The following is a 16448-nucleotide window of genomic DNA, read 5'->3' on the forward strand; positions in this document are numbered from 1 at the left end:
GCTTTAGCATTAGTGAATCTAGAGCTACATCTGGTTTGTTACACCTTACTGTATTCTATAGAATACATAGTAACTGTGAGACCTGTGCGGCAGCTCCAGCATTAGTGAATCTAGAGCTACATCTGGTTTGTTACACCTTACTGTATTCTATAGAATACATAGTAACTGTGAGACCTGTGCGGCAGCTCCAGCATTAGTGAATCTAGAGCTACATCTGGTTTGTTACACCTTACTGTATTCTATAGAATACATAGTAACTGTGAGACCTGTGCGGCAGCTCCAGCATTAGTGAATCTAGAGCTACATCTGGTTTGTTACAACTTACTGTATTCTATAGAATACATAGTAACTGTGAGACCCTGTGCGGCAGCTCCAGCATTAGTGAATCTAGAGCTACATCTGGTTTGTTACACCCTACTGTATTCTATAGAATTACATAGTAACTTTGAGACCTGTGCGGCGGCTCCAGCATTAGTGAATCTAGAGCTACATCTGGTTTGTTACAACTTACTGTATTCTATAGAATACATAGTAACTGTGAGACCTGTGCGGCAGCTCCAGCATTAGTGAATCTAGAGCTACATCTGGTTTGTTACACCTTACTGTATTCTATAGAATACATAGTAACTGTGAGACCTGTGCGGCAGCTCCAGCATTAGTGAATCTAGAGCTACATCTGGTTTGTTACACCTTACTGTATTCTATAGAATACATAGTAACTGTGAGACCTGTGCGGCAGCTCCAGCATTAGTGAATCTAGAGCTACATCTGGTTTGTTACACCTTACTGTATTCTATAGAATACATAGTAACTGTGAGACCTCGTGCGGCTAGCTCCCAGCATTAGTGAATCTACAGCTACATCTGGTTTGTTACACCTTACTGTAGTCGTATAGAATACATAGTTAACTGTGAGACCTGTGCGGCAGCTCCAGCATTAGGTGAATCTAGAGCTACATCTGGTTTGTTGCACCTTACTGGTATTCTATAGAATACATAGTAACTGTGAGACCAGCATTAGTGAATCTAGAGCTACATCTGGTTTGTTACACCTTACTGTATTCTATAGAATACATAGTAACGGTGAGACCTGTGCGGCAGCTCCAGCATTAGGTGAATCTAGAGCTACATCTAGGTTTGTTACAACTTACTGTATTCTAATAGGAATATATAGTAACTGTGAGACCAGCATTAGTGAATCTAGAGCTACATCTGGTTTGTTTACACCTTACTGTATTCTATAGAATTACATAGTAACTGTGAGACCTGTGCGGCAGCTCCAGCATTAGTGAATCTAGAGCTACATCTGGTTTGTTACACCTTACTGTAGTCTATAGAATACATAGTAACTGTGAGACCTGTGCGGCAGCTCCAGCATTAGTGAATCTAGAGCTACATCTGGTTTGTTACAACTTACTGTATTCTATAGAATACATAGTAACTGTGAGACCTGTGCGGCAGCTCCAGCATTAGTGAATCTAGAGCTACATCTGGTTTGTTACACCTTACTGTATTCTATAGAATACATAGTAACTGTGAGACTGCAGCAGCATTAGTGAATCTAGAGCTACATCTGGTTTGTTACACCCTACTTATTCTATAGAATACATAGTAACTGTGAGACCTGTGCGGCAGCTCCAGCATTAGTGAATCTAGAGCTACATCTGGTTTGTTACACCTTACTGTATTCTATAGAATACATAGTAACTGTGAGACCTGTGCGGCAGCTCCAGCATTAGTGAATCTAGAGCTACATCTGGTTTGTTACACCTTACTGTATTCTATAGAATACATAGTAACTGTGAGACCAGCATTAGTGAATCTAGAGCTACATCTGGTTTGTTACACCTTACTGTATTCTATAGAATAGATAGTAACTGTGAGTCCTGTGCGGCAGGCTCCAGCATTAGTGAATCTAGAGCTACATCTGGTTTGTTACACCTTACTGTATTCTATAGAATATATAGTAACTGTGAGACCAGCATTAGTGAATCTAGAGCTACATCTGGTTTGTTACACCTTACTGTAGTCTATAGAATACATAGTAACTGTGAGACCTGTGCGGCAGCTCCAGCATTAGTGAATCTAGAGCTACATCTGGTTTGTTACACCTTACTGTATTCTATAGAATACATAGTAACTGTGAGACCTGTGCGGCAGCTCCAGCATTAGTGAATCTAGAGCTACATCTGGTTTGTTACACCTTACTGTATTCTATAGAATATATAGTAACTGTGAGACCTGTGCGGCAGCTCCAGCATTAGTGAATCTAGAGCTACATCTGGTTTGTTACACCTTACTGTATTCTATAGAATACATAGTAACTGTGAGACCAGCTATTAGTGAATCTAGAGCTACATCTGGTTTGTTACACCTTACTGTAGTCTATAGAATACATAGTAACTGTGAGACCTGTGCGGCAGCTCCAGTATTAGTGAATCTAGAGCTACATCTGGTTTGTTACACCTTACTGTATTCTATAGAATATATAGTAGACTGTGGAGACCAGCATTAGTGAATCTAGAGCTACATCTGGTTTGTTACACCTTACTGTATTCTATAGAATACATAGTAACTGTGAGACCTGTGCGGCAGCTCCAGCATTAGTGAATCTAGAGCTACATCTGGCTTTGTTACAACCTTACTGTAGTCTATAGAATACATAGTAACTGTGAGACCTGTGAGCAGCTCCAGCATTAGTGAATCTAGAGCTACATCTGGTTTGTTACACCTTACTGTATTCTATAGAATACATAGTAACTGTGAGACCTGTGCGGCAGCTCCAGCATTAGTGAATCTAGAGCTACATCTGGTTTTGTTACACCTTACTGTAGTCTATAGAATACATAGTAACTGTTGAGACCAGCATTAGTGATCTAGAGCTGCATCTGGTTTGTTACACCCTACTGTATTCTATAGAATACATAGTAACTGTGAGACCTGTGCGCAGCTCCAGCATTAGTGAATCTAGAGCTACATCTGGTTTGTTACACCTTACTGTAGTCTATTGAGATACATAGTAACTGTGAGACCTTGCGGCAGCTCCAGCATTAGTGAATCTAGAGCTACATCTGGTTGTTACAACTTACTGTATTCTATAGAATACATAGTAAACTGTGAGACCTGTGCGGCAGCTCCATGCATTAGTGAATCTAGAGCTACATCTGGTTTGTTACACCTTACGTATTCTATAGAATACATAGTAACTAGTGGAGACCCGAGCATGTAGTGAATCTAGAGCTACATCTGGTTTGGTTACACCCTGACTTAGTCTATAGAATACATGAGTAACTGTGAGACCCTGTGTGGCAGCTCCAGCATTAGTGAATCTAGAGCTACATCTGGTTTGTTACACCTTACTGTATTCTATAGAATACATAGTAACTGTGAGACCTGTGCGGCAGCTCCAGCATTAGTGAATCTAGAGCTACATCTGGTTTGTTACACCTTACTGTATTCTATAGAATACATAGTAACTGTGAGACCTGTGCGGCAGCTCCAGCATTAGTGAATCTAGAGCTACATCTGGTTTGTTACAACTTACTGTATTCTATAGAATACATAGTAACTGTGAGACCCTGTGCGGCAGCTCCAGCATTAGTGAATCTAGAGCTACATCTGGTTTGTTACACCTTACTGTATTCTATAGAATACATAGTAACTGTGAGACCAGCATTAGTGAATCTAGAGCTACATCTGGTTTGTTACACCTTACTGTATTCTATAGAATAGATAGTAACTGTGAGTCCCTGTGCGGCGGGCTCCAGCATTAGTGAATCTAGAGCTACATCTGGTTTGTTACACCTTACTGTATTCTATAGATATATAGTAACTGTGAGACCTGTGCGGCAGCTCCAGCATTAGTGAATCTAGAGCTACATCTGGTTTGTTACACCTTACTGTATTCTATAGAATACATAGTAACTGTGGTGACCTGTGCGGCAGCTCCAGCATTAGTGAATCTAGAGCTACATCTGGTTTGTTACACCTTACTGTATTCTATAGAATACATAGTAACTGTGAGACCTGTGCGGCAGCTCCAGCATTAGTGAATCTAGAGCTACATCTGGTTTGTTACACCTTACTGTATTCTCTAGAATACATAGTAACTGTGAGAGCTGTGCGGCAGCTTTAGCATTAGTGAATCTAGAGCTACATCTGGTTTGTTACACCTTACTGTATTCTATAGAATACATAGTAACTGTGAGACCTGTGCGGCAGCTCCAGCATTAGTGAATCTAGAGCTACATCTGGTTTGTTACAACTTACTGTATTCTATAGAATACATAGTAACTGTGAGACCTGTGCGGCAGCTCCAGCATTAGTGAATCTAGAGCTACATCTGGTTTGTTACACCTTACTGTATTCTATAGAATATATAGTAACTGTGAGACCTGTGCGGCAGCTCCAGCATTAGTGAATCTAGAGCTACATCTGGTTTGTTACACCTTACTGTATTCTATAGAATATATAGTAACTGTGAGACCTGTGCGGCAGCTCCAGCATTAGTGAATCTAGAGCTACATCTGGTTTGTTACAACTTACTGTATTCTATAGAATACATAGTAACTGTGAGACCTGTGCGGCAGCTCCAGCATTAGTGAATCTAGAGCTACATCTGGTTTGTTACACCCTACTGTATTCTATAGAATACATAGTAACTTTGAGACCTGTGCGGCGGCTCCAGCATTAGTGAATCTAGAGCTACATCTGGTTTGTTACAACTTACTGTATTCTATAGAATACATAGTAACTGTGAGACCTGTGCGGCAGCTCCAGCATTAGTGAATCTAGAGCTACATCTGGTTTGTTACACCTTACTGTAGTCTATAGAATACATAGTAACTGTGAGACCTGTGCGGCAGCTCCAGCATTAGTGAATCTAGAGCTACATCTGGTTTGTTACACCTTACTGTATTCTATAGAATACATAGTAACTGTGAGACCTGTGCGGAGGCTCCAGCATTAGTGAATCTAGAGCTACATCTGGTTTGTTACAACTTACTGTATTCTATAGAATACATAGTAACTGTGAGACCAGCATTAGTGAATCTAGAGCTACATCTGGTTTGTTACAACTTACTGTATTCTATAGAATATATAGTAACTGTGAGACTTGTGCGGCAGCTCCAGCATTAGTGAATCTAGAGCTACATCTGGTTTGTTACACCTTACTGTATTCTATAGAATACATAGTAACTGTGAGACCTGTGCGGCAGCTCCAGCATTAGTGAATCTAGAGCTACATCTGGTTTGTTACACCTTACTGTATTCTATAGAATACATAGTAACTGTGAGACCTGTGCGGAGGCTCCAGCATTAGTGAATCTAGAGCTACATCTGGTTTGTTACACCTTACTGTATTCTATAGAATACATAGTAACTGTGATACCTGTGCGGCAGCTCCAGCATTAGTGAATCTAGAGCTACATCTGGTTTGTTACACCTTACTGTATTCTATAGAATATATAGTAACTGTGAGACCAGCATTAGTGAATCTAGAGCTACATCTGGTTTGTTACAACTTACTGTAGTCTATAGAATATATAGTAACTGTGAGACCAGCATTAGTGAATCTAGAGCTACATCTGGTTTGTTACAACTTACTGTAGTCTATAGAATATATAGTAACTGTGAGACCTGTGCGGCAGCTCCAGCATTAGTGAATCTAGAGCTACATCTGGTTTGTTACACCTTACTGTATTCTATAGAATATATAGTAACTGTGAGACCAGCATTAGTGAATCTAGAGCTACATCTGGTTTGTTACACCCTACTGTATTCTATAGAATACATAGTAACTGTGAGACCTGTGCGGCAGCTCCAGCATTAGTGAATCTAGAGCTACATCTGGTTTGTTACACCTTACTGTAGTCTATAGAATACATAGTAACTGTGAGATCTGTGCGGCAGCTCCAGCATTAGTGAATCTAGAGCTACATCTGGTTTGTTACACCCTTACTGTATTCTATTAGAATATATAGTAACTGTGAGACCAGCATTAGTGAATCTAGAGCTACATCTGGTTTGTTACACCCTACTGTATTCTATAGAATACATAGTAACTGTGAGACCTGTGCGGCAGCTCCAGCATTAGTGAATCTAGAGCTACATCTGGTTTGTTACACCTTACTGTATTCTATAGAATATATAGTAACTGTGAGACCAGCATTAGTGAATCTAGAGCTACATCTGGTTTGTTACACCCTACTGTATTCTATAGAATACATAGTAACTGTGAGACCTGTGCGGCAGCTCCAGCATTAGTGAATCTAGAGCTACATCTGGTTTGTTACACCTTACTGTAGTCTATAGAATACATAGTAACTGTGAGACCTGTGCGGCAGCTCCAGCATTAGTGAATCTAGAGCTACATCTGGTTTGTTACACCTTACTGTATTCTATAGAATATATAGTAACTGTGAGACCAGCATTAGTGAATCTAGAGCTACATCTGGTTTGTTACAACTTACTGTATTCTATAGAATACATAGTAACTGTGAGACCTGTGCGGCAGCTCCAGCATTAGTGAATCTAGAGCTACATCAGGTTTGTTACACCGTACTGTATTCTATAGAATATATAGTAACTGTGAGACCTGTGCGGCAGCTCCAGCATTAGTGAATCTAGAGCTACATCTGGTTTGTTACACCTTACTGTATTCTATAGAATACATAGTAACTGTGAGACCTGTGCGGCAGCTCCAGCATTAGTAAATCTAGAGCTACATCTGGTTTGTTACACCTTACTGTATTCTATAGAATACATAGTAACTGTGAGACCTGTGCGGCAGCTCCAGCATTAGTGAATCTAGAGCTACATCTGGTTTGTTACACCTTACTGTATTCTATAGAATACATAGTAACTGTGAGACCTGTGCGGCAGCTCCAGTATTAGTGAATCTAGAGCTACATCTGGTTTGTTACACCTTACTATATTCTATAGAATACATAGTAACTGTGAGACCTGTGCGGCAGCTCCAGCATTAGTGAATCTAGAGCTACATCTGGTTTGTTACACCTTACTGTATTCTATAGAATACATAGTAACTGTGAGACCTGTGCGGCGGCTCCAGCATTAGTGAATCTAGAGCTACATCTGGTTTGTTACAACCTTACTGTATTCTATAGAATACATAGTAACTGTGAGACCTGTGCGGCGGCTCCAGCATTAGTGAATCTAGAGCTACATCTGGTTTGTTACAACCTACTGTATTCTATAGAATACATAGTAACTGTGAGACCTGTGCGGCAGCTCCAGCATTAGTGAATCTAGAGCTACATCTGGTTTGTTACAACCTTACTGTATTCTATAGAATACATAGTAACTGTGAGACCTGTGCGGCGGCTCCAGCATTAGTGAATCTAGAGCTACATCTGGTTTGTTACAACCTACTGTATTCTATAGAATACATAGTAACTGTGAGACCTGTGCGGCAGCTCCAGCATTAGTGAATCTAGAGCTACATCTGGTTTGTTACACCGTACTGTATTCTATAGAATACATAGTAACTGTGAGACCTGTGCGGCAGCTCCAGCATTAGTGAATCTAGAGCTACATCTGGTTTGTTACACCTTACTGTATTCTATAGAATATATAGTAACTGTGAGACCTGTGCGGCAGCTCCAGCATTAGTGAATCTAGAGCTACATCTGGTTTGTTACAACTTACTGTATTCTATAGAATACATAGTAACTGTGAGACCTGTGCGGCAGCTCCAGCATTAGTGAATCTAGAGCTACATCTGGTTTGTTACACCCTACTTATTCTATAGAATACATAGTAACTGTGAGACCTGTGCGGCAGCTCCAGCATTAGTGAATCTAGAGCTACATCTGGTTTGTTACACCTTACTGTATTCTATAGAATACATAGTAACTGTGAGACCTGTGCGGCAGCTCCAGCATTAGTGAATCTAGAGCTACATCTTGTTTGTTACACCTTACTGTATTCTATAGAATACATAGTAACTGTGAGACCTGTGCGGCAGCTCCAGCATTAGTGAATCTAGAGCTACATCTGGTTTGTTACATCCCTACTTATTCTATAGAATACATAGTAACTGTGAGACCTGTGCGGCAGCTCCAGCATTAGTGAATCTAGAGCTACATCTGGTTTGTTACACCTTACTGTATTCTATAGAATACATAGTAACTGTGAGACCTGTGCGGCAGGCTCCAGCATTAGTGAATCTAGAGCTACATCTGGTTTGTTACAACCTTACTGTATTCTATAGAATACATAGTAACTGTGAGACCTGTGCGGCAGCTCCAGCATTAGTGAATCTAGAGCTACATCTGGTTTGTTACACCCTTACTGTATTCTATAGAATATATAGTAACTGTGAGACCTGTGCGGCAGCTCCAGCATTAGTGAATCTAGAGCTACATCTGGTTTGTTACACCTTACTGTATTCTATAGAATACATAGTAACTGTGAGACCTGTGCGGCAGCTCCAGCATTAGTGAATCTAGAGCTACATCTGGTTTGTTACAACCTACTGTATTCTATAGAATACATAGTAACTGTGAGACCTGTGCGGCAGCTCCAGCATTAGTGAATCTAGAGCTACATCTGGTTTGTTACATCCTACTGTATTCTATAGAATATATAGTAACTGTGAGACCAGCATTAGTGTATCTAGAGCTACATCTGGTTTGTTACACCTTACTGTATTCTATAGAATACATAGTAACTGTGATACCTGTGCGGCAGCTCCAGCATTAGTGAATCTAGAGCTACATCTGGTTTGTTACACCCTACTGTATTCTATAGAATACATAGTAACTGTGAGACCTGTGCGGCAGCTCCAGCATTAGTGAATCTAGAGCTACATCTGGTTTGTTACACCCTACTGTATTCTATAGAATACATAGTAACTGTGAGACCTGTGCGGCAGCTCCAGCATTAGTGAATCTAGAGCTACATCTGGTTTGTTACACCTTACTGTATTCTATAGAATATATAGTAACTGTTAGACCTGTGCGGCAGCTTTAGCATTAGTGAATCTAGAGCTACATCTGGTTTGTTACACCTTACTGTATTCTATAGAATACATAGTAACTGTGAGACCTGTGCGGCAGCTCCAGTATTAGTGAATCTAGAGCTACATCTGGTTTGTTACACCTTACTGTATTCTATAGAATACATAGTAACTGTTAGACCTGTGCGGCGGCTCCAGCATTAGTGAATCTAGAGCTACATCTGGTTTGTTACACCTTACTGTATTCTATAGAATACATAGTAACTGTGAGACCTGTGCGGCAGCTCCAGCATTAGTGAATCTAGAGCTACATCTGGTTTGTTACACCTTACTGTATTCTATAGAATACATAGTAACTGTGAGACCTGTGCGGCAGCTCCAGCATTAGTGAATCTAGAGCTACATCTGGTTTGTTACACCTTACTGTAGTCTATAAAATACATAGTAACTGTGAGACCAGCATTAGTGAATCTAGAGCTACATCTGGTTTGTTACACCTTACTGTAGTCTATAGAATACATAGTAACTGTGAGACCTGTGCGGCAGCTTTAGCATTAGTGAATCTAGAGCTACATCTGGTTTGTTACACCTTACTGTATTCTATAGAATACATAGTAACTGTGAGACCTGTGCGACAGCTCCAGCATTAGTGAATCTAGAGCTACATCTGGTTTGTTACACCTTACTGTATTCTATAGAATACATAGTAACTGTGAGACCTGTGCGGCAGCTCCAGCATTAGTGAATCTAGAGCTACGTCTGGTTTGTTACACCTTACTGTATTCTATAGAATACATAGTAACTGTGAGAGCAGTGCGGCAGCTCCAGCATTAGTGAATATAGAGCTACATCTGGTTTGTTACACCCTACTGTATTCTATAGAATATATAGTAACTGTGAGACCTGTGCGGCAGCTCCAGCATTAGTGAATCTAGAGCTACATCTGGTTTGTTACACCTTACTGTATTCTATAGAATACATAGTAACTGTGAGACCTGTGCGGCAGCTCCAGCATTAGTGAATCTAGAGCTACATCTGGTTTGTTACAACTTACTGTATTCTATAGAATACATAGTAACTGTGAGACCAGCATTAGTGAATCTAGAGCTACATCTGGTTTGTTACAACTTACTGTATTCTATAGAATACATAGTAACTGTGATACCTGTGCGGCAGCTCCAGCATTAGTGAATCTAGAGCTACATCTGGTTTGTTACACCTTACTGTATTCTATAGAATATATAGTAACTGTGAGACCTGTGCGGCAGCTTTAGCATTAGTGAATCTAGAGCTACATCTGGTTTGTTACACCTTACTGTATTCTATAGAATACATAGTAACTGTGAGACCAGCATTAGTGAATCTAGAGCTACATCTGGTTTGTTACACCTTACTGTAGTCTATAGAATACATAGTAACTGTGAGACCTGTGCGGCAGCTCCAGTATTAGTGAATCTAGAGCTACATCTGGTTTGTTACACCTTACTGTATTCTATAGAATATATAGTAACTGTGAGACCAGCATTAGTGAATCTAGAGCTACATCTGGTTTGTTACACCTTACTGTAGTCTATAGAATACATAGTAACTGTGAGACCTGTGCGGCAGCTCCAGTATTAGTGAATCTAGAGCTACATCTGGTTTGTTACAACCTACTGTATTCTATAGAATACATAGTAACTGTGAGACCTGTGCGGCGGCTCCAGCATTAGTGAATCTAGAGCTACATCTGGTTTGTTACAACCTACTGTATTCTATAGAATACATAGTAACTGTGAGACCTGTGCGGCAGCTCCAGCATTAGTGAATCTAGAGCTACATCTGGTTTGTTACATCCTACTGTATTCTATAGAATACATAGTAACTGTGAGACCTGTGCGGCAGCTCCAGCATTAGTGAATCTAGAGCTACATCTGGTTTGTTACATCCTACTGTTTTCTATAGAATACATAGTAACTGTGAGACCTGTGCGGCAGCTCCAGCATTAGTGAATCTAGAGCTACATCTGGTTTGTTACACCCTACTGTATTCTATAGAATACATAGTAACTGTGATACCTGTGCGGCAGCTCCAGCATTAGTGAATCTAGAGCTACATCTGGTTTGTTACACCCTACTGTATTCTATAGAATACATAGTAACTGTGATACCTGTGCGACAGCTCCAGCATTAGTGAATCTAGAGCTATATCTGGTTTGTTACACCTTACTGTATTCTATAGAATACATAGTAACTGTGAGATCTGTGCGGCAGCTCCAGCATTAGTGAATCTAGAGCTACATCTGGTTTGTTACACCTTACTGTAGTCTATAGAATACATAGTAACTGTGAGACCTGTGCGGAGGCTCCAGCATTAGTGAATCTAGAGCTACATCTGGTTTGTTACACCTTACTGTATTCTATAGAATACATAGTAACTGTGAGACCTGTGCGGCAGCTCCAGCATTAGTGAATCTAGAGCTACATCTGGTTTGTTACACCTTACTGTATTCTATAGAATATATAGTAACTGTGAGACCTGTGCGGAGGCTCCAGCATTAGTGAATCTAGAGCTACATCTGGTTTGTTACACCTTACTGTAGTCTATAAAATACATAGTAACTGTGAGACCTGTGCGGCAGCTCCAGCATTAGTGAATCTAGAGCTACATCTGGTTTGTTACACCTTACTGTATTCTATAGAATACATAGTAACTGTGAGACCTGTGCGGCGGCTCCAGCATTAGTGAATCTAGAGCTACATCTGGTTTGTTACACCTTACTGTATTCTATAGAATACATAGTAACTGTGAGACCTGTGCGGCGGCTCCAGCATTAGTGAATCTAGAGCTACATCTGGTTTGTTACACCTTACTGTATTCTATAGAATACATAGTAACTGTGAGACCTGTGCGGCAGCTCCAGCATTAGTGAATATAGAGCTACATCTGGTTTGTTACAACTTACTGTATTCTATAGAATATATAGTAACTGTGAGACCAGCATTAGTGAATCTAGAGCTACATCTGGTTTGTTACACCTTACTGTATTCTATAGAATACATAGTAACTGTGAGACCTGTGCGGCGGCTCCAGCATTAGTGAATCTAGAGCTACATCTGGTTTGTTACACCTTACTGTATTCTATAGAATATATAGTAACTGTGAGACCTGTGCGGCAGCTCCAGCATTAGTGAATCTAGAGCTACATCTGGTTTGTTACAACTTACTGTATTCTATAGAATATATAGTAACTGTGAGACCAGCATTAGTGAATCTAGAGCTACATCTGGTTTGTTACACCTTACTGTATTCTATAGAATACATAGTAACTGTGAGACCTGTGCGGCGGCTCCAGCATTAGTGAATCTAGAGCTACATCTGGTTTGTTACACCTTACTGTATTCTATAGAATATATAGTAACTGTGAGACCTGTGCGGCAGCTCCAGCATTAGTGAATCTAGAGCTACATCTGGTTTGTTACACCTTACTGTATTCTATAGAATATATAGTAACTGTGAGACCTGTGCGGCAGCTCCAGCATTAGTGAATCTAGAGCTACATCTGGTTTGTTACACCTTACTGTAGTCTATAGAATACATAGTAACTGTGAGACCTGTGCGGCAGCTCCAGTATTAGTGAATCTAGAGCTACATCTGGTTTGTTACACCTTACTGTATTCTATAGAATATATAGTAACTGTGAGACCAGCATTAGTGAATCTAGAGCTACATCTGGTTTGTTACACCTTACTGTAGTCTATAAAATAAATAGTAACTGTGAGACCTGTGCGGCGGCTCCAGCATTAGTGAATATAGAGCTACATCTGGTTTGTTACACCTTACTGTATTCTATAGAATACATAGTAACTGTGAGACCTGTGCGGCAGCTCCAGCATTAGTGAATCTAGAGCTACATCTGGTTTGTTACATCCTACTGTTTTCTATAGAATACATAGTAACTGTGAGACCTGTGCGGCAGCTCCAGCATTAGTGAATCTAGAGCTACATCTGGTTTGTTACAACCTACTGTATTCTATAGAATACATAGTAACTGTGAGACCTGTGCGGCAGCTCCAGTATTAGTGAATCTAGAGCTACATCTGGTTTGTTACACCTTACTGTATTCTATAGAATATATAGTAACTGTGAGACCAGCATTAGTGAATCTAGAGCTACATCTGGTTTGTTACACCTTACTGTATTCTATAGAATATATAGTAACTGTGAGACCAGCATTAGTGAATCTAGAGCTACATCTGGTTTGTTACACCTTACTGTATTCTATAGAATACATAGTAACTGTAAGACCTGTGCGGCGGCTCCAGCATTAGTGAATCTAGAGCTACATCTGGTTTGTTACACCTTACTGTATTCTATAGAATACATAGTAACTGTGAGACCTGTGCGGCAGCTCCAGCATTAGTGAATCTAGAGCTACATCTGGTTTGTTACAACCTTACTGTAATTTTTTGGGACAGTTGAACCAAATTAATTTGTATTTATAATGCTATGCCTTTGTCATTTATGTCATGAAGGGGTTAAATAATTCAATTCGTGTCCAATAAAGAAGTAAAGGGACAGAAAAACAAGAGTCGTCTGTATCTGGTTAATCCTGTTTTGTGTTGGAAAGAGGTGGAATTGATTAAATAACCTGTTTACTCTGCGGCTGGATTCTAAAGGATGCTTATTTGAAATCTCCCAAGTTTACTATAAGCTACTAATTAAAATCCCAAACTGAAGCAACAATTTTATTTCTCCTGACATTTCTGATTGCATTATTTTCTGATGTCATTGGTGGGAACACCCAGCCTGATTACAACAAAGGTATTTGTTTAATAAACAAAAAAACGCCTGCAGAAACTGACCCCAAAAAATGTACTTCTCTGGGACAGGTGAGCAAACACTGCACACAGAACACAGTGTACAGTGTCTTCTAAATACATAATGCAAATGATAGTGGGAGCCAAATCATGGTAGTTCTTCACTAACATTTACATGCCTGTTTAACCCCTTGGCTCCCAGAGAGGCGATGCAGTGTGTGTGGTGCTCTGGCAGCTGAAGGGTTAAAAGCGTGCACTGTGCAATTGTAGCCCATATTGTGTTGGTTTTGTTAAGTGCTTGAGAATAAGAGACTTGGCATGTGTAGGAAATCTCGCAGATCTGTCCTCAGGGGACCTCAACAGGCCCAGATTTGAGGATATTTAAACCTGAACACAAGTGTCACAGAATCCACAGGGCTGTATAATCTGTAGCAGAGGCCCCAGATCTGTCTGTTCTTTACTAATATCAGATCGCTATTAGCCGATAGCAGCGAGAGCGCAGTGCTATAGAAATACATAGGACGGGCGAGGCGCTTGTGATTGACTATACCTAGGGTGACCATATTGCCGCTTTAAAAAGGGACACGTATGAAAAATACAGATGTCAGGGCAGTTTTCAGGGCTGTTTAAAGAAATGTGTTGTATAAGAACCCTAACATATGTATTTTTTATATGTATCTCCTTTTAAAGTGGTAATATGGTCATCCTAGCTATACCACACGCCTGTCAAATGAATAATAACTAAAAGCTTCAGCTCAGAGGAGCTACAGAGAAGTTTATTAAACGGGGAGAATTAATAGTTTGTTTTTGATAAATATAGAGATGAAAAGTGACCTTGTAAAAATACATGAAAGTCACAATTAAATGTTCATGCATCAGTCAGAGCTTGTGATTTAATGATACTTTTCAATTTAATAATAATATCAAATGTAATTGTTCCCTTTATATCCTCTGTTGAAAAGCACACCTAGGATTTGTACATATGCTTTCCAACAAAGGATGCAGAGAGAATTAAGTCCATTTTTTTAACAGAGGTTATTAAACTAAATGCTCTATCTCTAAATCATGAACATTTATTTTTTCCTATCCCTTTAACTTTGTGTTTAACACCTTTGCATAGTTATAACAAGGAATACTGCAACACAGTGCACTTATGCATAGTTTAATACAGAGTACTATCCCTTTAAAGGTAAAGTAAAAATGCAACTTCTATGATTCAGATAAATCCTGGACAACTTTGCAATTTACTTCTTTTATCTATTTTGCTTCATTATTTTGGTATCGTTTGTTGGAAAGTATTACCTAGGAAGGCTCAGTCCAGTGACATACCCTTTGAAAAGTCTCTTGAGTGTAGTTAATCATATCTAATTTGCAGTGGCCAATTAGAGATATACAAGAGCTCCTGCACTGATCAACAAATCACCGTGCAGCATGTAAGCAGGTTATGGTTCTGATTTCCAGGGGTTGCACTGCAGCCACCAGTTGCTTAAAAAATGTTAAGTTTGGTGAAAAGGCAACAGTGTGCAAAAGAGCAGGTGTGAAAACAATGTATGTTCATATCTGTCTTGTCCCCTTCCCATAAAGCTATTCAGTTCTGATTACGCCATGTAAATACACTCACTGCTCCTTTTCTTTGTTAATACCATACAGAGCAGGTCAGAGATATTCACAGCTACCATATAACAGAAAAACCTCTGCCCAGTAACAGTACTGAAACAAGCAGACACACAGCCATTTCACTGGCTCGGCTGAGAGGACTGCAATATTTATCGCTAATATTTAGTGATTTTTAGGATCCTTATTTACACATCTTAATGCACCAATTTTAAAAAACTGAAAACTTCAAATCACTTGTTTAAGGCATTAATTAGTTGGTGCTTTGAGTCTGTAGTACTTGTTATGTTGTTTTAAGTGCATCCAGCTATCCTAGCCCTTGTGCATAAAGTATATGGGGTAGATTTACCAATATCTGTCCGACAGCGTATTATTTCCGACAGACATCGCTGAATGCCGACAGCATACGCTCAGGACCGTCTTTAACACAGGGCAAAAGGGGCAGCTGCCCAGGGCCCAGTTTTTGTTGAGGGGCCCAAGAGTCCTTTTATGATTCATACCAGACTGCTGATGTGACATGGGGAACACACACATTCAGTCCTAATACTGTCACAATCAACTGTGCCAGACCGTGCCGGTGTCATGCCAAGCTATTGCCATGTGCTGTTTTAGATGTGCACTGTGCAGCACTGAATGCAAAGCCCTAACTCGGCATCCAGCCATTCCCACTGCATCAGAAAAGGTCCTACTGGGGTTACCACTGTTACCAGGTCACTACTCTGGTGGTGGGGATTGTTTCTGGGTAGGGCTGACTGTAAGCGCATGCAGCAGAAAGCTGGAGCGGCAAGCACGTGAGGATTTGAGCATCTGTGCAGCTGCATACACTGCTCTCTTCAGTCTTGAGGCTGTGTGACTCATCTCACACTGTATCCATGCAGCCTTGGACAGACAACATCCAGTCTGCTGGTCCCCTTAGCCCTGCACTTTCTGCTGTGGCTCTAAGATCAACTAACTGAAGTTTGTTAGGGGAACAGTGCTTTGTAGAAAGGTGTCAGTGGGAAGAATAAGTGAGTGCACACACACCCCTCCCTATGCAGCATTGTTTAGTGCAAG

The 16448-nt window shown here is 40.2% G+C and overlaps 1 protein-coding gene across 6 annotated transcripts in view; it reads left to right on the forward strand.

Moving 5' to 3' along the window:
• The window catches only part of CASZ1 (castor zinc finger 1), a 569556-nt gene that overhangs the window by 46451 nt on the left and 506657 nt on the right, over positions 1 to 16448 (forward strand). The window lies entirely within an intron of this gene.

This window comes from Bombina bombina, chromosome 8 (assembly GCF_027579735.1).
Source record: "Bombina bombina isolate aBomBom1 chromosome 8, aBomBom1.pri, whole genome shotgun sequence".
In the NCBI taxonomy this organism is placed as follows: Eukaryota; Metazoa; Chordata; class Amphibia; order Anura; family Bombinatoridae; genus Bombina; species Bombina bombina.